Source organism: Plecotus auritus (assembly GCF_963455305.1).
Source record: "Plecotus auritus genome assembly, chromosome: 9".
In the NCBI taxonomy this organism is placed as follows: domain Eukaryota; kingdom Metazoa; phylum Chordata; class Mammalia; order Chiroptera; family Vespertilionidae; genus Plecotus; species Plecotus auritus.
The window spans coordinates 68,573,097-68,597,959 of NC_137783.1; positions in this window are offsets into that span (position 1 = coordinate 68,573,097).

A 24,863-nucleotide genomic window follows, 5' to 3' on the forward strand; every position below is an offset into this window, starting at 1 on the left:
GCCGGGCACCTCCGAGAAGAGCTGACCCTCAGAGGCGTGTGAGCCAGGCCCGGTCCACACTGAGGCACTAGAGAAGCATCTCCTCCTCAGCAATGCTGAGAAGCAGGTGTGCGATTGTAACTGTTTACAGGCCAGGCAACTGAGGCACGGGGGCTAACCCCTTACCCAGGTTGACCTCCCAGCCATGGACGAGGGGTGAGGCAGGACCCAGACCAGGCGAGGTAAATGGGGCGCTCTGGCACAAGGTTTAACGGGAAGCTCCAAACCTCGGTCAGCATGACAAGTAATATTTTCCGAACACGGGTGGGTACACTGACTCCTCCTGTGGCCGCAGGCCCCCCCGCGGCTCGGCGCTGTGACGAAGCCTGCCTTGACTTGAAGGCTGGCATTTTTCCATCAGAGACGTCTGCACTTGTGTCCAGGTTTGGAGTCTTGCAGTAAAACCTTGTTTATCGTGAGGGCTGAGACTGGGTGTCCTCGCCAGCTTTGCCCTGAGGCCTCTCTCCCCTCGGTCCTGGGCCCACGTGCATTCTCAGGGTTCCCACTGCCGACACCCTCCAATGCCTGTGCCCAGGCTGGGGCGGGAGAGAGCACTCAGTCATTTCCCCACCTCATGGGGTGACCACACCCCAAGCCCGGGCCACTCCGGGGCCACTCCTGTGAGGGGAGCTCAGGGGTCAGACACCGTGAGGTGACCTGGCAGACAGGGCCCCCTGGAGCCTCATTCTGCTCGCCCAGGACTGCCTTCCCCTCCCAGAAGGGTGCCTCTTCCGACAGGGAGAGCCACCTGCACCTGAGGACCTGCGGAGGCCCAGGCCCGGGAATGAGGGGGCGGGAGAAAAAAAAGGAAGATGTCCCAAGGAGGGGCCCCACCTGAAGGGGCCTTCCTCCCACATGGGCCCCTGAACACCCCCCTTCCCCACCCAGAAAAAGGACCCCCTGGGCACCTCCCCACCCAGGGCCCCAGGGCCCCGCTTCCTCCACCTCTCCCTGCACCCAGTCACTCAAGGGAATGCCACCAGGGCCTGGCGCCCGGCCCTGCTTTCCGCTGGAGCCTGCAGAGCTGAGGCCTCAGCTGCTCGCGCACCTCCCAGTGTAGTTGGACAGCCAAGGGGTCTGGCCGCCTGTGACTACCTGAGCCAATTCGGCAGAGATGGGTGAATCATATGAGCCTGTATTCCAATCCTACTGCAGCGTGGGAGAGCAGCAGGTCACCCACAGAACTCTGCTCTCCCCCCACCATAAGCTGCTGCTATACTGGGAAAAAGGATGAAGATTACAGGAGAAGGAGGCAAAGGGTGTGCCAAATGGGCAGGTCACAGGTAATGGGGGCTGGATTTGCAAAGGCCTGTGGGTATGCAAAGGCCTGTAGGTAAGCAAAGGCTGGGGGCCTTCAAAGGGCTGGTGGCTCTGGTCTCTGCAACAAGGTTGCTAATCTTTCCATGGTAACAGGAGCTCCCAGATGGGGAGGATGGGCTGCATTTCCTGGTGAGCTCCCAGGTCCCCCTGCAACTCCCACCAGGTTAGCCTGCACCTTCTGTAATCAGAACAAAGCAATCCCGGTCACAGAGCAGGATTCACATTCCTTACAGTCATAGCTGGCCCCCACATTCTATCTCTGCCCCTGTTACCAGCAGCCAGCAGTGCAGCGCAGGCGGAGATGGGGTGCCTAGGGAACCAGGAGGAAACCCCAATCATGCTGGAGTGTGAAAAGGCTGCCTGGAGCTGCGTGGAGTCTGTAGCGGCTCACCTGCTTCTCTTTTACATGCTCCCCTGAAGCCCTGTGGCCAGGCCCCTGCAGCAGCAGCAGCAGGAGGGGCTGGGGCGGAGCAGCAGGAGCTGCCCCTGCAGACCCCCCACTGTGATGGGGGCCTCCCTCCCCACCCACTCAGGAAGGACCACTGGGCCTCTGGGATGATGCCCCCACCCAGTTCCACCCACTGCCTTAGAGAGAAAGGGGGCGGAGGAGGCTGGGAGGCAGGATAGGGGGCCTAGGTGGTTGCGGGCCGGGGGTGGGGGGGGGAAGGGGGGGGACGGGGACCCTGGAGCGGGGAGTGGCTCTAAGGTGGGTATCAGGGAAGAGTGGGTTGGGGCACTGACAGACCAGGAAGGAGGGGGGTTTCTGATGAGGCAAAACCCGGATCTGATACCCAGCTCTGTCTCCCCAAACCCCAGCCATCTCTCTACCCTGCACCCCAGTCCCCACCAGTCCCCACGAATGACCACCAGCAAACCATCCACAGCCTCTGCCCGGCCATTCCCACCGGCCTGGCTGCTGCCTGCTCCCACGGCCTGGCCTTGCTGCGGACTCGGGAGGCTGGCGGGGGGCGGGGGGCGGGGGAGGCACCCAGGTTGTGCTGCCCAGAGACCCTGGCCAACCCCCCCCCCCCCCCCGCACCGGCCCAGAGGGCATGGCGTCCTGACACTGGTGGGAGGGCCAGGCCCAGTCTCCACAGCACAGCCCTCCTCCCTCCCACCTGGGTGCGCCAAAGTGCGGAGCCCATGCTGAGATGCGGAATTCTGCCCCAAAGGCCAAGGCCAAAGGCCACCAGTCCCAATGCCTGGGTGTGGGGGTGAGAAGACTTCCAGCTGTTTATTATTCCTCAACCAGCGGGGAGACTTGGAGACGTGGACGTGAGCTGGAACTCACTGAGGACACAAGGTCCATTCCTCAAACAGCAGCTGGGAGCCCCTTCCCCTCGGAGAGTCCCCCACCCACCCCACCTCCTGGGCTGCTTCAAGCCCCACCCACACCCCGCATCCCACCGCCGCTGATGAGTCCCCGAAAGAGGGGTCGTGGTGGCTGCACTGAGCGCCTGCTCTGGGCCAGGCACCAGGCTGAGACTCCAAACACTGTTCCGCTCAATCCTCACAGCCATCTCCAAGATGACGAGACCCGGTGGGTCCCATTTTACAGATGAGGAAACTGAGGCTCTGTGGAGCTGAGAGACTTGTCCCATCACCCAGCGAGTGCCTGGGGGAAGCGTCCTTCAAAGCCCTGGTCCTCCGCTCCCGAGCGTAGCCCTGACCACCCGGCAGCCACTGGTGACCGAGCTTGTAGGGAGTTTAGAGGTGAGGCCTGCTGCCCCCACCCCCCCGCCCTGCCACCATCACCCCCCTCCGGCGCATTGGCCGAGGCAGAGCCCTCATGGACCCCAGGCTTCTGTGCTCAGCTCAGGGGCTTGGTGCCTCTCAGCCCGGCCGGGAGCAACCAGGAGCCCTGAGGGTTGGTGTCCTGAGTCGGGTGTCAGCTGCCACTTCAGGCCACACAAGCACCAGGCAGGGGACTCTCTGGAGAACCCCTCATCCTCCGGAACAGTGAGGAAGAACGCTGTTCCCGGGCCCGAGAGCAGGAGGGAAGAGGGAGAGCACGGAGACCCTGATATTTGCAGAGAGGAGAAGCCATGGCCGCTCGGATTCCCCAGAGCAGCTCCTCCTCCCCCAGCTCCCCCAACACCGAGCATCCACAGCCCGAGGCAAAGAGGAGGGGGGATGGAAGTCGCCATGTGGTAAGTCGTGGGAGCTGCCCAGGTGCTCCCCTGAGGACTGGGCCCGGCTCAGCCCGGACATCATCGGGCATCGCTCTATGACGTGAGGGGACAGCTGCAGCTGCCCTGATCCCACCAGCGCCGTCTCCCGCTCACTCTGCCTGCTGCCCCGAGCCTGGCACGCACAGCCCTCTGGAGGGGGTGGGGTGGGCACAGAGGACCCCAGCTGAGCTGGAGCTGCAGCCCCCCTCCCCCTGCAGGCTCCTCCACCCTCTTCCCCTGCAAACCAGGCCCAGCACGCTCTGCCTGCCCCTCCCGGCCCCTCCCGGCCCCTCCTGGCCTCTGGGGCGGAGGGAAACCCTGGCTGAGCTTAGCATTCAAGAGGCACAAAGAGGAGAGGAGCCAACCTCCACCACCACCGTAGGCAGGAGGGGCTAGGGTTGGGGACACTCTACCTCCCGAACCCAGGGCCACGTGACTGGGGTGTCGGGAGGGGCTGTGGGGTGTGGCCAGGCCAGCCGCCCAGGGAAGGGAAACTGCTTCTGTCTCAGAGCTGGTTTGCCCAGCACCCAGGACTGCCGGCCAGCGCGCGTACAAGGCACTTATTGATGTCATCAATTCTTCCTCACGCACAGAGGGAGCTGGCGGAGCATGCGCTGTCCCCAGGCAGGGATTGGGAGGGCGGGGGCTGCAGGAGTCTCATCCAAGCTCCTCCCAGGCCCCTGCTGCACACACACCCAAGAGAGCTACCTAAGGCCACGGCCAGCACGGCCCCCTATTTCTGGCCAGGTTTCTGGGCCAGGAATCTGCTCAGGCAGGTACAGTTTGTTGTTGTTTTGTACTAGTAATATTTATTGATGTCAGAGAGAAGGAGGGAGAGAGACGTAGAAACATCAATGATGAGAGAGAATCATTGATCGACTGCCTCCTGCACACCCACTACTGGAGATCGAGCCTGCAACCTGGGCATGTGCCCTGACCAGGAATCAAACCGTGACCTCCTGGTTCATGGGTCGACACTCACCACTGAGCCATGCTGGCTGGGCCAGGCAGGTACAATTTGAAAAGCGAGGTGGCTCTAGGCTCGATCTTAGGGTGGACTTGCAGAGGATCCATGGCAGATGTCTGGACAACGAGGGAGGAGGAGGAGACATGACCTTCTCTCTTCAGCCTCGTGAGGACAGACGGCCCAGGCCAGACGCAGAGGACTGGACACAGCGACTCTGGGGGGCGGGGGTGAGTTCTGAGGCTAGTATGTCCATTCAGGTCTCACAAGAAGGGGATGCAAGTGGAATTAGACCTGCCAAGTCCTTGGGGGGCACCAATGAAGGGTCAGGAGGGAGCAGGAGCAGAGAGAGCCTGGTCCATGGTGTAGGTCTGACCGGGAGAGGGCAGGAGGGGTGGGCAGGAGAGGCTCTGGATGCTGGCCCTGGGGCACTGGGACGTTGCCACAACCGGGAGGGGAGCCCTGCCTCCCGCAGGAGGGCCTGCCCTGGGTCCTGCTCAGTCAGCCCCGGGCAGGACAGCCTGGGGCATGGTCTCAGAGCCAATGCTCTGCGGGCCGCCCCCCCCCCCCGCCCCCGCCGAGGTCGCAGCGTGGGCCCAGAGCAGAGCAGAGCTGAGCCTGCCCACAGCCCACAGCCCACCCTGCACATGGGCCTGCTCCTCCGTGTTCAGCAAACCCCTCTGCCTCAGGGTGCTGCCTGGGTAGGTGTTAGGGCCACAACTGGACACACCTCTCTTTCCCAGCCTCACTCAGTGATCACCTCGCAGGCCTTGGTTGCTTACCTGGCACTGACCCACATCTCCACTCCTCAGTGGTCAGAGCCTGATCATCGCCCCTTCCCAGGCCCGGTGTCCACTCACCGTTAAAGCAGAAGCCCAGCCCGACTGGCATGGCTCAGTGGTTGAGCATCAACCTATGAACCAGGAAGTCACAGTTCGATTCCCGGTCAGGACACATGTTGGGGTTGTGGGCTCGATCCCCAGTGTGGGACATGCAGGAGGCAGCCAATCCATTATGCTCTCTCATCATTGATGTTTCTCTCTCCTTCTCCCTTCCTCTCTGAAATCAATAAAAATCCTATGTAATAAAGAGGTAATATGCAAATTGGCCATCACTCCAACACACAAGATGGCTGCCCCCATGTGGACACAAGATGGCTGGCAGGGGAAGGCAGTTGTGGGCGATCAGGCCTGCAGGGGAGGGCAGTTGGGAGGGACAAGGCCTGTAGGGGAGGGCAGTTATGGGGGGACCAGACCGGCAGGGGAGGACAGTTGCGGGGGGACCAGGCTGGCAGGGGAGGGCAGTTGGGGGTGACCATGCCAGCAGGGAAGGGAAATTAGGGGCAACTGGGCCAGCAGGGGAGCAGTTAGGTGTCGATCAGGCTGGCAGGGGAGTGGTTAGGGCATCCGTGGGCAAACTACGGCCCGCGGGCCGGATCCGGCCCGTTAGGCTGTTCTATCCGGCCCGTGGAGCCGAAAGAGCGGAGGGTTCTCTTGCTCTCCCCTCCGCTCCTTTACTTTGAATTTATATTAGTTCACACAAACACTCCATCCATGCTTTTGTTCCGGCCCTCCGGTCCAGTTTAAGAACCCATTGTGGCCCTCGAGTCAAAAAGTTTGCCCACCCCTGGGTTAGGGGGTTATCAGGCTGGCAGGCAGAAGCTGTTAGGAGCAATCAGGCAGGCAGGCAGGCGAGCAGTTGGGAACCAGCAGTCCTGGATTGTGAGAGGGATGTCCGACTGCCCGTTTAGGCCTGATCCTGGAATAGGGCCTAAACAGGCAATTGGACATCCCTCGAGGGGTCCTAGACTGGAGAGGGTGCAGGCTGGGCTGAGGGACACGCCCTGTCCCCCCCGCCCCCCCCCCCCCCCGCCTCCCCATGCTTGAATTTCGTGCACCGGGACTCTAGTATATTATATATATATATATAAAAAGCAGAAGCCTAAGTCTGACCACAGCCAGGCCTCCTCCTGCCGACCAGAGCCAGTCCCCCTGCCAAGGGCCTGAAGCACCACTTACCCAGCAGGTCTCAGGGCTGGGGGTGGGGGGCACAGTTTCCCCATCAAGTCATCGGTGTGATGGTGAGTGGGGCCACCCCTGCTCCCATCCTTGGTCCCTGGGCCATGCATCCTTCCTGCTGGGGACACAGCACCACAGAGAGGCCGGGCCGAGCACTGCCACTGGGCTGGCACTTGCTGGCTCCGATGCTGTGGCAGCTGCATCTGGGTCTGCCCTGTGATGATGCCCCTGGCCATCCACAGGCATTTCCCAGGACCCACCTGGCCAGCAGGGGCAGCTGGACTCATTACATGGGGATGATATAGGGAGCACCCCTGCATCCTCTTGGGTGGTAATGAGGTCACCAATCTCTCGCCCTCCTCAAGCACGATGTCACTATTGTTTAAAGTAAACTAGAGGCTGGTGCACCAAATTTATACACGGGTGCGGTCCCTAGGCCTGGCCAGCGATTGAAGCGTGAGCATCTGGCGTGGAAGGGCAGGCCACAGCTGACCTCTGGGCCCTGGGCAGCACCTGGGCCCCTGGGCCCCTGCATACCCCCTCCACCTGAGTCACAGGGCCTGAGTCCCCACGCAGAGATGCGGTGAGTGCAGCCAGACGCTGCGGGCCGGGGCGCAGCGTGGGCCTCTGGGCTGCCCAGCAGCGCGGCATGGAAGCTGGGTAGGCAGCACACTCTCCCCCAGCTGGCCTTGCAGACCAGCTCCTGCGCACACCCACAGGGAGCCTGACCAGCCCCTGCAGTCCCAGCAGCTGCGGTGAGCTGGCTCACCCGGAAGAGGCCTTGCGGGTGTGGGCGGGCTCCTGGTGGCACCTGAGTGCAGAGGGCTTTCCTAGCATGTGAGCCCTGGAGTCCTGGGGGAGGGTAGCAGGGGGAGTGAGAGCGAGCTCTTCTGACACCTGCATTCTCACCACACCCATCACCCTGGTGAGAGGTCGCAGCCCCCAGCCCGGGGGCCATGCGTGAGGTTGGTCGCTGCCACCCACCCCTAGTTCCCTGTCCCAGCTCGAGGCCCAGCTCTGATTGGGTGATCAGGGCCTGCGGGCCACTGGTTGCCGTCTGCGGGGCAATCAGCAGGGCGATTGGGCCCCCACTCACACCCACTTTGGCCTGGCGTTGCCCACTCACCTGCTCCACCTCCTGCCATGGTCCCGCTCTTGTCGGGGCCCATCAGGGCCGAAGCACCTTCACTGCCAGTGCCCTGGTGCCAATGCTCGCCTGCCGTGTTCCACGCTTCCCCCTGGTGGTCAGCGCATGTCATTGCGAGCGATTGAACTCCTGGTCTCCAGGTTGAATGACCACCCTAGGGAACAATTTGCATATTAGGCTTTTATTATATAGGATTTTCATTCATTTCAGAGAGGAAGGGAGAGATAGAAACATCAATGATGAGAGAGAATAATTGATCAGCTGCCTCCTGCACACCCCACACTAGGGATCAAGCCCACAACCTGGGCATATGCCCTTGACTGGAATCGAACCTGGGACCCTTCAGTCCACAAGCTGACTGAGCACACTGGCTAGGGCAAGCACACTGCCACTTTTGATTTGCTCCTTGGCTCCTGGGCACCTGTGGAGGCTTCTATTTGGTTCTTGTCCCCAGAAAAGGGCCCCATGTGGTGTTGGTGCGTCAGCCCCAATTCTGCGCCTGTGCCTGGGACACGCCCGGTGCCTTAGAAGCAAAAGTGCTCTGTGCTCTGGGTCCTAGCCGGGCTTGGGAGCCATGTCCCGGAAAGTGCTCCCACATCAGTGCTCCTGACTCCACCAGTCTTCCTTCCGGCCCCAGTCAGGAACCGGCAGAATCCAAGCTGGGCTTCTCTGGGGACAGGACAGATGCGCCAGACAATTCCTGCCCCTCCTTCTGCCCGGGCCTCCTCCCTCCTCTTCGGGAGGCGCAGCTGCCCCACAGCCGGCAGCGCTGGGCTCTCCTCTGTTCTCAGACTGCAGCCAGGAACCCAGGTGGGGCAGCTCCTGTGTCCACACCCCCACCCCCCCACACACCCACCCGCACCCGCACCGCCCTCGCCCCAGCCGCAGGAGGGGGGCCTCGGCAAGCTTCCTGGGAGGAGCCTGACTCTCCGATGGAGCCATAGTTGCTGAGGCCCTCATTTGTCAGGTCTCTCCACCTGCTAATAAACTAAACAATAACCCACCACCCTGCTGCCCAGCATTGTCTGCGCATCCCCAGTGCCTGGATGTCCTCCCGGCCAGCACCGTGGACATGTCACCAGTGGGCTGCTGCCTCGTGCAGGGTGCTCCACGCCCTGCTTCCCACCCAGGCGGATCCCTGCTGCCAGGCAGGAAGCCAAGCCCAACTCCCTTCTCCTGCCATTGCCTATCTTCTCAGCCCCCCCTGCTCACCAGGTCACTCTGGCCTCGGCCTTGAGGCCCCGAGATGACATTGGATGACAAGAGCTTCCCTGGGAGGCACACAAGAGGCCGGGACAGGAGGGGGCAGGTCTGGCCCTGAGGGTGGAGGGGACGAAGTGGGAGCACGTGGAGACCTCAGACCTCAGACAGCAGGGCAGCTCTGAAAATGCTCTAGGGGGGGCAGCAGGGAGCCTCACGCCGGGGTCCCGCCCACAGGACCGGGGCTGCCTGGCGGTCCCAGCTGCGCTCAGGGGGCTGCGCGAGTGTGGCCTCTGCAGATGTCACGGTGATCCAGCCCCGGCAGCTGGGCTGTCAGTCAGTGGGGCCCCTGCATGGCTGCAGAGCTACAAACAAAACAGGGGTGTGGGGCCGGCATATCCCCGCCCCCGCCCGGCTCCCCCTCTCCTCCCCCGCCCCCCTGTGGGATGCAATTGAGGGTGAATTTGCTCAGGGGCCAACTGGGGCCTGGCTTCCACTGGCTCCCTAAACTCTGCCCGGAGGTGTGCGCCTTCCTTCAGGGTGAGACAGGCTGGAGCAGAGCTGGCCTGTGAGGTGCTGGCTCCCGGCCGGCCCAAGGCTGCCCCTTGCCAAGCAGGAGGCCCTGGTCCTGCTCACTCCCGCCTCTGAGATGGATCCTATCAAGGTCCTGGGCAGCACTGCACCCTGGGGACCTGCAGGATGAACTGGAGATGGTCCCGGACCGCCTTTGGCCACCCCCAACCCCAATCTCCCAGGCCTCCTGGGGTCAGAACCCAGGTTGCTCCAAAGAGAGAGTGCTCGCCCGGCCCGCGTGGTTCAGTGGTTCAACATCAACTAGGAACCAGGAGGTCAGGGTTCGATTCCCGGTCAGGGCACGTGCCCAGGTTTCGGGCTTGATCCCCAGTGGGGAGCATGCAGGAGGCCACGGGTCAGTGATTCTCTCTCATCATAGATGTTTCTCTCTCTCTCCCTCTCCCTTCCTCTCTGAAATCAATAAAAATATCTATGTACCAGGTGTACAGTTAATAATGCGGATTTTTTTCAATAGATGGAGCTACACATATGTTGATATATATGCAATTTGGTATGAATGCTATTTTGTTGTATTGACAGCAAGCTTCAAAACTTCATATGTCAAATTTGCTGAAGGTGTTAACATCATAGATATTTTTACACTTAAAAGTGAATTTCGTGCCAAAAAAAAGAGCATTTGCGGGAAGTTTTAATTCATTACTTTATTTTGAAGAAAAGTGCTGCTGAAAGTTATCATATACTTCGGGAAGCTTATGGTGAACATGCTCCATCTCAAGATACTTGTGAACGCTGGTTTAAACACTTTAAAAGTGATTATTTTGATGTGAAAGACAAATAACGTCCAGGTCAACCGAAATGTTTGAAGACCAACCATTACAAGCATTATTGGATGACGATGCGTGTCAAACTCAAAAACAACTTGCAGAAAGATTAAACGTTGCTCAGCAAACAATTTCCGATCGTTTACAAGCAATGGGAAAGATTTTAAAGGAAGGAAAATGGGTGCCACATCAACTGAACAAAAGACAAATGGAAAACCAAAAAGTCATCAGTAAAATGTTGCTTCAACGACAAGAAAGTCTTTTTTGCATCAAATTGTGACCTGTGATGATTTATTTTGAGAATCCCAAACGCACAAAATCATGGGTTGATACAGATCAACCATCAACATCGACTGCAAATCGCTTTGGAAAGAAGACAATGCTCTGCGTTTGGGGGGGATCAGGAAGGAGTGGTGTATTATGAGCTTCTAAAACCGGGTGAAACCGTTAATACTGCTCGCTACCGACAACAGATAATCAATTTGAACCACACTTTGATTGTGAAATGACTAGAATGTACCAGAAGACACGGCGAAGTAATTTTGCTTCATGATGACGCACCATCACACACTTCAAAACCAGTTAAAGACACATTAAAAGATCTTGCCTGGGAAGTATGAACCCACCCGCCGTATTCACCAGCCCTTGCTCCTTCAGATGACCACTTGTTCCGATCGATGGCACACGCACTTTCTGAGCAGCACTTCAAAATGTACAAAGAAGTGGAAAACTGGGTCTCTGAATGGTTTGCCTCAAAACAAGAAAACTTCTATTGGGACGGTTTCCACAAATTACCTGAAAGATGGGGGAATGTGTAGCTAGCGATGGACATTACTTTGAATAAAGCACTTTTGATGTTTCTCTTGAAATTATCGTGTTTCCTTTGATGACAAAATCTGCATTAGTAACTGGTAACTGGTCAATCCAGTTAATAACGGGTATGCTGCCTTCAGTGAGACCTGGGCCATTGGACATCCCAGGCAGCCATGCAGGAGCAGCCTGAAAAAGGTGCCATCCCGGGGCAGAGGGCCATGGCAGGTGAGGGCCAGGTCGGCTCTACCCACAGCTCAGATTCCTGGGCACAAGAGGCTGAAAGCTGGGACCAAGACCTGTCCCCGCCCCCACCCCACGGGATTCCCTCCCTCACACTCCCGCTTCCTCACCAGCCTCCACTCTCCCTCTCACCAGCTACCTAGTCACACATCTGTTTCTCTCCTGTCTCCCCCCCTTTCTACTCCCTCCCTTTGTTCTCAGCCGGCCTTTCATCCCCCTTCCCTTCGCTTGGTTCCAGAGGCCAGGACTTCAAAGGAGATCAAAGCTGGGCCCCCATCAAAGACCAGGGTCTCCCTTATACAGTAGCTCTCCAAAGGGCTCTCCCCATGCCCACCCCACCCCAGCACCCCCACCCAGCACCCCCACCCCATCCCAGCACTCCACCCCAGCACTCCATCCCAGCACCCCCACCCAGCACTCCCACTCCACGCCAGCACCCCATCCCAGCACCCCCACCCAGCACTCCCACTCCACCCCAGCACCACATCCCAGCACCCCCACCCAGCACCCTGTCACAGCACCCCCACTCAGCACCCTGTCCCAGCACTCCCACCCAGCACCCCGTCCCACCACCCCGTCCAAACCCCCAGGAAGCACAGTCTGGTCAGAGGCCCAGCTGGAAAGGCCGCTGGTGGGTGGGAAGCTCTGAGCACTTGGCAGGAAGACCTGGCAGGAACCCTGGCCCAGCCAGCCCCTACGGCTGTGTGGCACCGGGCACATCACCAAACCCTCTGACCCACAGCTGCATTGTGGGTCATTTTTTAAAATAGATTTTACTGATTTCAGAGAGGGAGGGAGAGGGAGAGGGAAAAACATCCATGATGAGAGAGGATCATGGGTCAGCTGCCTCCTGCACGCCCCGCACTGGGGACTGAGTCCACAACCCAGGCAGGTGCCCTGACCGGGGATCGAGCTGTGACCTCCTGGTTCCTAGGCCCACGATCGGCCCCTGCGCCGTGCCGCCAGGCTGCATGCTCTTGAGATGGGCCTGCGGCCTGCCCAAGGGGTGCTGAGGGCTGCAAGGAGAGAGTACGTGAAAGGCCCAGCGCTGTCTGCCCCACGGCATGTACTCAGGGCGCTGCTCCTCTTGTGCCCGCCAGCGCAGCCCTCCCGCCGAGGTGCAGGGCAGCAGGGTGTCCGGAAAGGCGGGGCTGCTCCCCAAAGGGCAGGAGCCTAACATCCCAGTTCTGACCCAGAGAAGCCGCTCTGCACAGAGGCTCCACCTGAACCCGCTCTCCGGGCCTTGGCCTTGCCAGGAGGTAGTGGCCACCCCAGCACCCTCTCCTCCCAGACCCTAGCTGGGCCCCAGGTGGGCTCTCCTGCCCAGGCAGCCTCTCTGAGCCTCTGGCCCAGTCTCACCCAGCCTCGGCCCGACCCGCACCCGTGGCGTCAGGCGGGGGTGGGGGCAGGGAGGGCTGGGGGGCCGCAGCTGCACTCTGACCCATTTCTTGACTGCGAGCAGCAGGGAGCTCTGGGGACAAGCTAACCTGAGCAGCCCCTCTCCCCCCGCCATCCCCGGAAGCTTTCTCATTGTAGAATGTTCAGACCTCTCCCGGCAGCCGCCTCTGCGCACACTATCATTTCAGAGAACCAGGAGGCCTGACCGGCGTGGCTCAGGGGTTGAGAATCGACCTATGAGCCAGGAGGTCACGGTTCAATTCCTGGTCAGGGCACCTGTCCGGGTTGTGGGCTCCATCCCCAGTGTGCAGGAGGCAGCCGATCCATGATTCTCTCTCATCATTGATGTTTCTCTCTCTCTCCCTCTCTCTTCCTCTCTGACATCAATAAAAATGTATTTAAAAAAAAAAAAAAAAAAAAGAACCAGGGGGGTAGGGCCAAGGCCCTCTGAGGCCTCAGGCCCAGCATCAGAAGACCATCTTCAGGCTGTGCTGCTCCCATAGCAGCAGCTGGGACGCTTCGCGCCTCCTGTCTCTCCAGAAACTTCTGGTCCTGTTGTCCCAGGAAGTGGCGGGGCTCCGGGAGGTGAGGGCCTGGTCAGCAGCAGGAGTGGCAGAGCCCGGGCCCTGCAGGCCTCTTCCCCACGCCACCTGATGGGTCCTTCTCTCCAGGTTGTAAATGGACATGGGACCTCAGCGCCACAGCGCCAGTCAGCTCCGTGCTGCCAGCCTACACCCCCTCCAGACCCCCTCCCACACGGTGAGCGAAGCACCCCCTGCACCCCCCTCCAGACCCCCTACCACACGGTGAGTGAAGTATCCCCTGCACCCCCCTCCAGACCCCCTCCCACACGGTGAGTGAAGTATCCCCTGCACCCCCCTCCAGACCCCCTCCCACACGGTGAGCGAAGCACCCCCTGCACCCCCCTCCAGACCCCCTCCCACACGGTGAGTGAAGTATCCCCTGCACCCCCCTCCAGACCCCCTCCCACACGGTGAGCGAAGCACCCCCTGCACCCCCCTCCAGACCCCCTCCCACACGGTGAGCGAAGCACCCCCTGCACCCCCCTCCAGACCCCCTCCCACACGGTGAGTGAAGTATCCCCTGTACCCCCCTCCAGACCCCCTCCCACACGGTGAGCGAAGCACCCCCTGCACCCCCTTCCAGACCCCCTCCCACACGGTGAGCGAAGCACCCCCTGCACCCCCCTCCAGACCCCCTCCCACACGGTGAGTGAAGCACCCCCACCACCCCCTTCCAGACCCCCTCCCACACGGTGAGTGAAGTATCCCCTGCACCCCCCTCCAGACCCCCTCCCACACGGTGAGCGAAGCACCCCCTGCACCCCCCTCCAGACCCCCTCCCACACGGTGAGTGAAGTATCCCCTGCACCCCCTTCCAGACCCCCTCCCACAGGGTGAGTGAAGTATCCCCTGTACCTCCCTCCAGACCCCCTCCCACACGGTGAGCGAAGCACCCCCTCCACCCCCTTCCAGACCCCCTCCCACACGGTGAGCGAAGCACCCCCTGTACCCCCCTCCAGACCCCCTCCCACACGGTGAGCGAAGCACCCCCTCCACCCCCTTCCAGACCCCCTCCCACACGGTGAGCGAAGCACCCCCTGTACCCCCCTCCAGACCCCCTCCCACACGGTGAGCGAAGCACCCCCTGTACCCCCCTCCAGACCCCCTCCCACACGGTGAGCGAAGCACCCCCTGCACCCCCCTCCAGACCCCCTCCCACACGGTGAGCGAAGCACCCCCTGCACCCCCCTCCAGACCCCCTCCCACACGGTGAGTGAAGCACCCCCTGCACCCCCCTCCAGACCCCCTCCCACACGGTGAGTGAAGCACCCCCTGCACCCCCCTCCAGACCCCCTCCCACACGGTGAGCGAAGCACCCCCTGTACCTCCCTCCAGACCCCCTCCCACACGGTGAGCGAAGCACCCCCTGCACCCCCCTCCAGACCCCCTCCCACACGGTGAGTGAAGTATCCCCTGCACCCCCCTCCAGACCCCCTCCCACACGGTGAGTGAAGTATCCCCTGCACCCCCCTCCAGACCCCCTCCCACACGGTGAGTGAAGTATCCCCTGCACCCCCCTCCAGACCCCCTCCCACACGGTGAGCAAAGCACCCCCTGCACCCCCCTCCAGACCCCCTCCCACACGGTGAGCGAAGCACCCCCTGCACCCCCCTCCAGACCCCCTCCCACACGGTGAGCGAAGCACCCCCTGCACCCCCCTCCAGACCCCCTCCCACACGGTGAGTGAAGTATCCCCTGCACCCCCCTCCAGACCCCCTCCCACACGGTGAGCGAAGCACCCCCTGCACCCCCCTCTAGACCCCCTCCCACACGGTGAGCGAAGCACCCCCTGCACCCCCCTCCAGACCCCCTCCCACACGGTGAGCGAAGCACCCCCTGCACCCCCCTCCAGACCCCCTCCCACACGGTGAGCGAAGCACCCCCTGCACCCCCCTCCAGACCCCCTCCCACACGGTGAGTGAAGTATCCCCTGCACCCCCCTCCAGACCCCCTCCCACACGGTGAGTGAAGTATCCCCTGCACCCCCTTCCAGACCCCCTCCCACACGGTGAGTGAAGTATCCCCTGCACCCCCCTCCAGACCCCCTCCCACACGGTGAGTGAAGCACCCCCTCTACCCCCTTCCAGACCCCCTCCCACACGGTGAGTGAAGTATCCCCTGCACCCCCCTCCAGACCCCCTCCCACACGGTGAGCGAAGCACCCCCTGCACCCCCCTCCAGACCCCCTCCCACACGGTGAGTGAAGCACCCCCTCTACCCCCTTCCAGACCCCCTCCCACACGGTGAGTGAAGTATCCCCTGCACCCCCCTCCAGACCCCCTCCCACACGGTGAGCGAAGCACCCCCTGCACCCCCCTCCAGACCCCCTCCCACACGGTGAGTGAAGTATCCCCTGCACCCCCCTCCAGACCCCCTCCCACACGGTGAGTGAAGTATCCCCTGCACCCCCTTCCAGACCCCCTCCCACACGGTGAGTGAAGTATCCCCTGCACCCCCCTCCAGACCCCCTCCCATACAGTGAGTGAAGCACCCCCTCCACCCCCTTCCAGACCCCCTCCCACACGGTGAGTGAAGTATCCCCTGCACCCCCCTCCAGACCCCCTCCCACACGGTGAGTGAAGTATCCCCTGCACCCCCCTCCAGACCCCCTCCCACACGGTGAGCGAAGCACCCCCTGCACCCCCCTCCAGACCCCCTCCCACACGGTGAGCGAAGCACCCCCTGCACCCCCCTCCAGACCCCCTCCCACACGGTGAGTGAAGTATCCCCTGCACCCCCCTCCAGACCCCCTCCCACACGGTGAGCGAAGCACCCCCTGCACCCCCCTCCAGACCCCCTCCCACACGGTGAGCGAAGCACCCCCTGCACCCCCCTCCAGACCCCCTCCCACACGGTGAGTGAAGTATCCCCTGCACCCCCCTCCAGACCCCCTCCCACACGGTGAGCGAAGCACCCCCTGCACCCCCCTCCAGACCCCCTCCCACACGGTGAGCGAAGCACCCCCTGCACCCCCCTCCAGACCCCCTCCCACACGGTGAGCGAAGCACCCCCTGCACCCCCCTCCAGACCCCCTCCCACACGGTGAGCGAAGCACCCCCTGCACCCCCCTCCAGACCCCCTCCCACACGGTGAGCGAAGCACCCCCTGCACCCCCCTCCAGACCCCCTCCCACACGGTGAGCGAAGCACCCCCTGCACCCCCCTCCAGACCCCCTCCCACACGGTGAGCGAAGCACCCCCTCCACCCCCTTCCAGACCCCCTCCCACACGGTGAGCGAAGCACCCCCTGTACCCCCCTCCAGACCCCCTCCCACACGGTGAGCGAAGCACCCCCTCTACCCCCTTCCAGACCCCCTCCCACACGGTGAGCGAAGCACCCCCTGTACCCCCCTCCAGACCCCCTCCCACACGGTGAGTGAAGCACCCCCTCTACCCCCTTCCAGACCCCCTCCCACACGGTGAGTGAAGTATCCCCTGCACCCCCCTCCAGACCCCCTCCCACACGGTGAGCGAAGCACCCCCTGCACCCCCCTCCAGACCCCCTCCCACACGGTGAGTGAAGTATCCCCTGCACCCCCCTCCAGACCCCCTCCCACACGGTGAGTGAAGTATCCCCTGCACCCCCTTCCAGACCCCCTCCCACACGGTGAGTGAAGTATCCCCTGCACCCCCCTCCAGACCCCCTCCCATACAGTGAGTGAAGCACCCCCTCCACCCCCTTCCAGACCCCCTCCCACACGGTGAGTGAAGTATCCCCTGCACCCCCCTCCAGACCCCCTCCCATACAGTGAGTGAAGCACCCCCTCCACCCCCTTCCAGACCCCCTCCCACACGGTGAGTGAAGTATCCCCTGTACCTCCCTCCAGACCCCCTCCCACACGGTGAGTGAAGTATCCCCTGTACCTCCCTCCAGACCCCCTCCCACACGGTGAGCGAAGCACCCCCTGCACCCCCCTCCAGACCCCCTCCCACACGGTGAGCGAAGCACCCCCTGCACCCCCCTCCAGACCCCCTCCCATACAGTGAGTGAAGCACCCCCTCCACCCCCTTCCAGACCCCCTCCCACAGGGTGAGTGAAGTATCCCCTGTACCTCCCTCCAGACCCCCTCCCACACGGTGAGCAGAGCACCCCCTGCACCCAGCTCCTGGCTCAGCGAGGTCCCCGACACCAGGCCCCTAGCAGTGCAGTGGCTGAGCAGTCACCTCAGCCTCTCCAGGGCACAGCACCAGCCACATACTGGTGTGTCAATGTCACACTGTTTAATTTTCATATTAATTTTTTAGAAAATATTTTTATTGATTTCAGAGAGGAAGGGAGAGGGATGGAGGGATAGAAACATTCATGATGAGAGAGAACCATAGATTGGCTACCTTCTGCACGCCCCCCACTGGGGATCGAGCCCACAACCCAGGCATGTGCCCTTGACCGGTATTGAACTGTAGCCTCCTTGCTCATAGGTCAAAGCTCAGCCCCTGAGCCACGCCGGCCGGGCCATTTTAATTTAAACAGACACAGGGCTGGGGCTGAAAGAGGCACCACCAAGACGCCTCACCTGAGCTCCTCGCCTCAGCGTCACACCCAGCCCAGCAGGGGCACTTTCCCCATCAGCCTGTGGTGAGGTGGGCAAGACAGGTGCCTGCCCCATAAGCCCCCCAAGGGTTGAGTCCAAGTGGCCACTGCCCAGATGTTGCCCAGGGCACGGTGGGCCAGGGGGAGTGCGAGCTGCCCTGAGAGCTAGGGTGTCAGCCCAAACTCCCCTCCAAGGCCCCTGATGGGTCTGCCCTTCCCTCTCGTGGACAGCCTTTCCTCCTGGGACCACCACCTCTCAGCTGAGCCTTTGACAGGGGCAGAGATAGAATGTAGGGGGCCAGCTATGACTGTAAGGAATGTGAATCCTGCTCTGTGACCGGGATTGCTTTGTTCTGATTACAGAAGGTGCAGGCTAACCTGGTGGGAGTTGCAGGGGGACCTGGGAGCTCACCTGGAAATGCAGCCCATCCTCCCCATCTGGGAGCTCCTGTTACCATGGAAAGATTAGCAACCTTGTTGCAGAGACCAGAGCCGCCAGCCCTTTGAAGGCCTCCAGCCTTTGCTTATCCACAGGCTTTTGCAAATCCTGCCCCCATTACCTGCGAACTGCCCATTTGGCACACCCTTTGCCTCCTTCCCCTGTAATCTTCGTCCTTATGGTGGGGTGCAGAGCAGAGTTCTGTGGGTGACCCGCTGCTCTCCCATGCTGCCAGCAGGATTGGGACACACGCTCATATGATTCACCCATCTCTGCAGAATTGGCTCAGGTAGTGACAGGCGGCCCAGACCCCTGGCTGTCCAATTCCATATTCTCTCTAAACCTGGAGGAGGTGAGGCCCAGGCTCACCCTGGGAGCCGCGTGGAGCCCAGTGGCCGAGTCTCATGCCCGACGTCTCTCAGGCGGGACAGAGAGGGCAGGGACCCTGTCTCCTCATTGGAGGGCGCTGTGGCTCCGCTGTCCTCAGAGGTCAGAGTGGCTGTTCGAGCCCTAGAACCTGCAGAACCTCCTGGGGAAAGGTGGCTGGTGGGTAGAAAGGCGCTCCAGCTGCCCCCAAAGTGAGCTCCCCAGGGAAGCTCCAGGGTTGTGGTACCTCCAGTGGGGGTGGGAACCAGAATGAAGTGAGGGGACCCTGAGCCACCCCAACCTGGGCTCAGGGTTGTGGGGGTGAGTGAAGGTCCGTGCAGGGTCCCAGGAGTGAACTCTCCATCCCATGGCCACGCACACCTGCACTAGGCAGAACCCCATCTTCCCCTCCCATCTCCGCTGCTGGAGAGATGAGCATGGACGGGCCTGCATCGGGCAGCTCCACACGGACAGTGTGGCCTGGTGAGCGGCCAGCCTCCCTGAGCCTGCGGAGGGCGGGCAAGACAGGACAGCAGATGGGAGGAGACAGACTGTGGGTCTCTTCCTCCGCCCTCCCTCCTCTCTCTCCCTTGCACCCCAGGATGAGACCTGCCCCGCCTGGTTCTTCAGAACCAGCCTTCTACCTGGTGCACCACTGCCCAGAGCTGGTGCCCGCCTGCCCCCGGGACCCTGCCTGCAGCTGCTCTACATAGCCTTTGGGCGCCACGCCTGCCTCTAAGGGCCACCCTGCAGGGGGCATCATTCCCCTTCATGCCCTCACCTGGCCCAGCTGCTGCTCTCGGCCAGCCCATCACGCTGGGCCCCAGCCCTCACCAGACCCACAGGCCCAGACCCTGCTTCCTCCCAGCTCTGCGCAGTTGGGACGGGATGGCCTGGCCAGAGGACCGTGGAGCATGACCTCCCGTGGGGCATGCACCCCACCCTCTCGCCGATGCCTCCAGACCGGTGGTCAGCAAACCGCGGCTCTGTTGACTAATGAATTTGCTGACCACTGGACTAGACTAAAAGTTACCATGTAGTTGGAAACTGTGAGGATTAGGCAATTGGGGCATATTGTGTGCAAAGAGGTAAAGGGTAGTATATGACAGTGATCGGCAAACTCATTAGTCAACAGAGTGGCAAACCGCGGCTCGCGAGCCGTATGTGGCTCGCGAGCCGCGGTTTGCCGACCACTGCTCCAGACGGATCTACCCTGACCCTCCACTCCCTAGACTGAGGCCGGAGACTGCGGCCTGCCCCTCCTGTGGGGACACTGACCATTAGAGTCAAGGGAAGAGGACAGTAGAGCTGACCCCATGGGATGGCTCCCCTGCTTTCCAGCACCCCCAAGTCACCTCTAAACTCAGATACCAAGTCCCTCCTTCCCACTCTCCACCACCTCAGGCACTGTTGTTAGAGGCAAAGAGCCAGGAAACCCCACTCTGCGGACACTCTGCCCGGTGCCTCTGTCTGGCCAGGCCCAGCGCCCCCGCCAGGACAAGGGGGTCCAGGTCTGTGGGCCCCAGACAGACAGTTTCTTCTCTCATAGGAGCTGCCAGCGGACAAGGAGCCGACCCAGGGACCCGGGGAGGCCCTCACTCCTGGCAACCCCAAACCCTGAGGCCGGCAACCCCAAACCCTGAGTGTGCCCCTGTGCCCTTGATGGAGGCCCGGGGACATCTGGGCTGGGCCCTGGGAAGCTGCCGTCTGCCCGCACTGCTGACATCAGCCCACAGGCCAGCCTGCCCTGTGAGAGCTGGGCCTTCCCCTTGTTCCTGGGTGAACAGATGCCAGAGAGCACCAGACAGGCTCAGGTGGGCAGTGATGGGCGGGGAGGGGAGAGGCCCACCCAGGGGAGCTCAGGGAAGCCCCTGTCCCCCACGGCAATAAATCTCCTCTCTCCCTACCCCCAGGCTCATCTAAAATCCCCTCTCCCCTGCCAACACTTCCCTTCTCAAAAGCCTCCTCAAGATCTATTTTGGGGTCAATAAGAGTGAGCCTGTGTTGGAGAGTGGGAATTTTTGAGCATGCTTACTACTACCATTCCAGAGAGGCCGTGGACTAAGCCCCAGATAGAGTTGTCAGTGCTGACACCGGGCCAGGCTTTGAGATACGGTCTCATAGCCCCTTCCCAGCACGTAGGCCTTCTTTCATAGAACACTGTCAGCTTTCTGAAGAACAGGATGACCCTGTGAATAACATGGTCGTCAATGGCATGATCCTGACATTGCTTAGGAAAAACTGTTTTGTCTTGGGTTACTTGCTCTGCAAAAACAGGATGTGGTTAATGTGCATAAAAGTGGTCCTGCACAAAGGGTAGGGGCTGCTCTCTGGACTCCCTGTGTGGAGAAAGGGAGTCCAGAGAGCAGCCCCTACCCAGAGCAGTCGCCGGCTGGCTGGCCGGCTAATAAAGGCTCCCTAAATTTTAATTTGGTCTGGGCTCCAGTGGTCATTCACTCGCACTCGCTCCACAACACCTGACCCCGACAGAGGTCTGTGATCACTTGTCTGGCCTTTGACAAGCTTTAGGCCCGCCCCGCCGACCAGAGCTCAGGCCTCGTCCCCAAACCAGAACTGTGAGCCCATGTCCGAAAAGGGTGGAGAAGACCAGGAACTGAGCATGCTCCACACCCAAAACCTTGTGCGGAGAAGGTCGTAATCTTGGGACACACAGACCCAGCGCTTGTCTGAGAATTTCCATCCCTGCTCATGGCTGGAGAGCCTGGAGCTGGTGCTGACCTCACCCTCAGAGCCGGGCCACCTCTGTGGCCCCAGGAGGATTAAATGAGGTCGGCGCTGTGAAAGGCACTCACAGGCCACAGGTTATTCTTCTCAAAAGCCTCCTCTGAGCGGAAGCCCTGGCATCAGCAAACCACACGCTCGGGCGCAGTGGTCACCCCAGTGATTTCCGATGGCTCTCTCTACCTTTCTTTACGAGGGTCAGCTTCTCCCTCAAAATGGGGCTTGTGGTGCAGGCCCAGGTGCTCACCTCGGAAGGACAGACCGTGCAGACTACTCAAGACCCCCATCAGTGGCTCACAGCCCCTATTTCCAACCGGACTAGTGGTTGAGTCTGTGGGCTGCTGCAACCCAGTACCAGAAGGGGTGGCTCAAAGCAACAGAAATGCATTCCTTGCCGTCCTGGAGGCTGGACGGCTGAGGTCGGAGCGCCATCCTAGTCAGATCCTGCTGAGACCCTCTTCCAGACTGGACGGAAGGGGCCATGTGCTGACCTGACAGCTCAGGGGAGGCCTGCCTGGCTGGCTTGCAGACTCAGAGACCTAAAGTCACCACAAAGGATGGTCTGAAATGAAACTTTAACTAAAAGCAGTGATGGTGGGCAGTCACCTCCTAGGCCTGTATCTTCACTGACAAGGTCAACCTTTACCTGAACTGAGCCCACCTGTCTTTTTGCATCTATGATAACATACTCTTGAAATGTCTGGGTAACTTGTAACTTACCTTTCTCTGGAGCCCCTGGGGCACAACCAAATGTGGTGGGCGCCAGGACAGAGACCACAAATTCCTTCATTATCATGTTACTTGTCCCTGCACCCACCTAAGTATGTGTCCATCATTTTACTTTTTGTCCAATCCCAGAGGTTTCCCCACTTTGCTTTCTCCCGCCTCTCTAGTCTATCACCAATGAATTTCATGTGACCCACCTCTGTCCCTCCTTTGATTGCAATGTATAAATACAAATGTAACCCGCCATTCTCCGGAGCATTATCTCAATTCCTTGAGGTTCTGCTTCCCGGCATATGTCGACAGTTTGGCTCAAATAAACTCACAAAATTCTTTACAGGTTTCAATGGTTTTATGTTAACAAGATGGCAGACTCCTTGCTGCAGCCTCACATGGTGGAAAGAGGGAGAAGGTAACCCCATTCAACACGCCCTCGCTCCACCACTGCATCGCCTGTTGGTATGTCTGTTCCCCTCCCACAGGACGTGGGCTTCTTAAGAGCAGAGATTATTTCTTGTATGGGAATGAATAGTGTCCCCCGAAACCCATGCCTTCCCAGAACCTGGGGATGGGAGCATATTTGGAAGTAGATGCTCCCCAAGAGAAGAACGCACAGAACTGGAGGGGCAGGAGTGGAAATAGAAGTAACGGAATTTATGTAAAAAGAAAGACATTGTTACGACGCATACTATTGGGCAATTTACATGAATTCATCTGTAACCTGGGGCAATTGGGACACCCCTTTGTAAGCTTGTGGAGTGTATTAAATGAGATATATCAAACAGTGCCTCGCACATAGCAAGCTACTGTGTAAGCACAATGTTAACTACTATTACTTATTAAATCTTCAAACTAATATTAGAAGAATTGCATGAGAATAAAAGTTTACTCTCATAGATTTTTCATGTGGGGAACGGTTAACCCAGTGGTCGGCAAACTCATTAGTCAACAGAGCGGCAAACCGCGGCTCATGAGCCGCATGTGGCTCACGAGCTGCAGTTTGCTGACCACTGGGTTAACCCAATCAATACATCAGCATCTCTACATGCCTGAACACTCTGATTAATTTTTTTTAAATATATTTTATTGATTTTTTACAGAGAGGAAGGGAGAGAGAGTTAGAAACATCGATGAGAGAGAAACATCCATCAGCTGCCTCCTGCACACCTCCTACTGGGGATGTGCGCACAACCAAGGTACATGCCCTTGACCGGAATCAAACCTGGGACACTTCAGTCCGCAGGCCGACACTCTATCCACTGAGCCAAACCAGTTAGGGCCTGATTCATTTTTTTAATTTTATTTTTAAACTAGAGGCCCGGTGCATGAAAATTCGTGCACTGGGTGCGGGGGGGGGGGGGTCCCTCAGTCTGGCCTGCCCCCTCTCACAGTCCGGGAGCCCTCAGGGGATGTCCTACTGACAGCTTAGGCCCACAGGGAGTGGGTCTAAGCCGCAGTCTTGCCTCTCTCTACAGGAGGCGACTGGGCAGATCAGGAGAAGGGGACGAGCCTATCATGCTGCTGCTGCTGCCGCTGCCAGCCGCCGCAGCTGCCTGAGCCTCGGCCTGGCCCTCGCAGCAGCAGCTGCTGCTGCTGCAGCTTTGTCCGGAAGGACGTCCAGAAGACATTGGATCTAATTAGCATATTACCCTTTTATTAGTATAGATTACAGTTAACATATAATATTGTATTAGTTTTAGGTGTATAACACAGTAATTAGATATTTATATACCTTACGAAGTGATCACCCTGATAAGTCTATTACCATTAATTTTTAAAAATTCAATGACTTGCCCAGCCAGTGTGGCTCAGTGGTTGAGCATTGACCTATGAACCAGGAGGTCATAGTCCAATTCCCAGTCAGGGCACATGCCTGAGTTGCGGGCTCGATCCCCAGTGTGGAGCGTGCAGGAGGCAGCCGATCAATAATTCTCATCATTGATGTTTCTCTCTCTCTCCCTCTCCCTTCCTCTCTGAAATCAATAAAAATATATACTTTTAAAATTCAATGACTAGTCCTATGTTTAAGCCTTTTTGGAATTTAAAGCTTGTGGACTCTGGCAGGTGGGGGGATAGGGCATCTACCAAGGACAGTTGGTGGCTAATTGAACTCAAATTTTAAACATTCCTGGGGAGAGGGGGCAGCCTCTAACACAAACTGCACTTCACAGGGAAGCCTGCTCTGAAGAACCTGCCTCTGCACTCAAGTGCCTACTTACAGGCCCTTATAAAGGTTTCCTGGAACCCTATTTCAACCAGCAAAACGGAGGCTTTCCCCATCCAATCAGCTATGCAGCTCTGGCCAATAAGAGCAATCTATTATGATCAATCAGGACAGTGCCTTTTGGACCAATCAAACTGTGAGGATTTAGAGTCCTCATTTACATGAGAATGTACCAATCATGGACCAGGGGCAGGGATTTCTGTTCATATAAGCCAGCTCCCCTGTGGCTGAGAGCACCCGCCTGTTCCCTTTTCACTGAAGACTGGGCCTCTGGCTGAGCTGAACTGCAAGCTGCCTCACCGGCGCTGATGGAGGCACCTGTGCTGTGTCGCAGTTGAGCTGTGTTGCACTGAATAGTTTCCTTCTTCACCACATCCCAAGTCAGGGGTTCCTGTTGGCTCAGAATTGGCACCAACAGCCATTAGTTGATGAGCTAAATAGTTTCTCTCTAAATTCTACATCTTGCCAAATTTGCTCTGCGCATGCACCATGAGTCTGTCTGCATCAAACTGAAACCCATTCGGCAGCTCCGCTGACCTCTGCTCCAGGCTCCAGCTGCCCTCCCCAGAGGCACCCATGTCAGACTCAGT